At 37.0% G+C, this 2,391-nt stretch overlaps 1 non-coding gene across 1 annotated transcript; it reads right to left on the reverse strand.

Moving 5' to 3' along the window:
* Positions 1-1,182: 1,182 nt before the first annotated feature.
* Positions 1,183-1,254, reverse strand: Trnap-cgg. The gene has a single exon. It is a non-coding gene; the product is annotated as a tRNA-Pro (tRNA).
* Between the last annotated feature and the right edge of the window lie 1,137 nt (positions 1,255-2,391).

The raw sequence follows: 2,391 nt of genomic DNA on the forward strand, positions 1-2,391 counted from the left end.
GAAATATTTTTCTAGAATAATCGATATTCTGTAATGCCGTAAGTGATGCGTTTGTTTGAAGTAAATGCTCTTATATTTCCGTCTCAGAATGATATCAGTTGAATACTCATGGTTAATATTTAGTATTTTGGTTATTTATACCTTTAAAAACGCAGTCCATTGTTGATATTACGTACATATGTTTTATCAATCTCATACTTAGGATTTTTTTGTAATGTAGTGGATAAGACAGCTGACTTTTATGCCAAATTAATATTGACGTTGGAGCCTATGAGTGATGCCAATTGATGTGGAATATTCTCAAGGGCAGAGATAGTTATCCAGAAAGTCTATATTTTAACCTGTCGTCTATGATAAGTTACCCAGAAATGATATTGATTTGTTTACTTATCTGGTATTGTCATCGATTGAATTACTTCTTGGTCACCATTCATTATGAAAGTCACATTATTGTAAACTGTGCCCGTATTAATTTGGCTACTTTTGAATCGCTTCATTTGGGTTTTGTCAGTACATAGTGCATAGGCTCATCATCATTACTTCGGTCCAAAATTTGCTTTCATTGTTTGATATAGTTGTTTTCCTTTGATTCTAAAAATATGAATGCGGTCCTTCTTTTCATATAGAACAGTTGACGCTAGTGCTCTACCAGGTATAAACTTCTATCTTTAAATGCATGTACTAAGTTGAAATTATTCGCAAATATCATTTGTGTATCTAGAGTCCAGCTGCTTTGAAATGCTTTTTGGCAAATAATGTTATCTCAAGTCTCAAAACTAGGTACTCTACCAATATCAGTGAATTTTTCTCCTTTAAAAAGAAGCAAGTTTAGAAAATATTTAAATTAATGTTCGCAAATTTTGCTTGGCATTATTGCTTTTTGAATCAACAGCATTTTCTTTACCTACATAAAGTTCTGATAGATTTTTTGCCGATCAGATATTTCTATTGGTATATTAATCAGAGGATTTAAATGCACAAATCGGTTTTAGTTTTAAAATAGATTAGAATACGATATTGTCTCATAAAATTTCGTATTTCTGAATTATTGAGACAGAAAGAGACGATTACTTTGCCACATAAATTAAATATGATAACAACGGGTGAAAAATCTCGCGGAGCCTCTGGCTTCTATTCCTTTTATTATTCCAAACTTAACAAAATTTGGAGCTGATAAAAATTGGGCTCGTCCGGGATTTGAACCCGGGACCTCTCGCACCCGAAGCGAGAATCATACCCCTAGACCAACGAGCCATGGAGTGTATGAGCGACCTTCTGACGCTGAGTTCCGAGCGCATCGACTTGTGAGCTCTCTCACCACGGCTGTGACGTCACGCGTCCGCCGTGGAAATGCGAAGTACCGTTCGGTGGATTTCACTTTATCGCTTCCCTTTCCCCCGCCTCCCTCTTCCCCCTCTTCCGCTACGTCCCCTCTCCTCCCGACGGCCGAGTCCTTGAGTGAGGTGCCGGTTCGGAATACCTGTCTCGCAACATTTAATGCAGCGTAAGTGTAATCATTTTTGCGCTCCACCACATTATTGTGTCCATCCATTGAAAAATGAATACGCTTATTCAACTCCGCTAAAATTTCAGTGCGACTCGACCAGTGTCAGCCGAATTCTGGTTATGCTGCTCGGACATTGGTTGATACCGGTTGAGTTATTCTGAGTCAATGGAAAGATCATTTTTTTTAAGTTTACACCCAAGTATGTTTTCCGTCAACCAACGCGCTTATTATATCTTTATTGAAGTCCCTTTATTGATTTATGTCTCTATATTTATAGTCATAGCATGTTCATTCTAATGCTTTCAAATACTTTCTGCTAAATATTTGCTCATTTTCCTCGCCTCAGCATGGAATTCAGAAAATATTCCTTGTTTGATTCCTCCGAGGTCGATGGTATTAGGTGCATTATTTCACAAGTTTTTAGGATAAAGTCTGTTGTGCCACAAGGACATGCGCAGAACTAAATTAAAATGCGTTCCACAGGTAACATACGTAAAATCTGTGGGACCGTGTTCCCTTAGCGAGATACTTCACTTTTAGCCGCTGGTTTTCTCGTTTATTTACAGGTTTCTAACCATCGTAAATTCTCTGCAATTACTCTATGTACTTTTACTTGTGGTATGATCTTATAAAATTTAATAATATGTCAAGAGATAACGTATCCTCATTCTTGATTTTGAAATAATGAAGTAACTTCTCCTTTTGAGCACGTATATATATTCTTGCACCTACGAAATAGTGGCGGTGCTTAATCAAGGACAACAAAAAGAGTAAGGGAAAATAATTTTCGTGTGAAGCAGAAGTGGCGCTACAAACTTTGTCCTTTTGCCTGTTGAAAGCGACTGTACATTTTCCAGTTTTTTTGGCTTATTTCTTTGTGCTAC

This window comes from Ischnura elegans, chromosome 5, assembly GCF_921293095.1.
Source record: "Ischnura elegans chromosome 5, ioIscEleg1.1, whole genome shotgun sequence".
NCBI classification, from domain to species: Eukaryota; Metazoa; Arthropoda; class Insecta; order Odonata; family Coenagrionidae; genus Ischnura; species Ischnura elegans.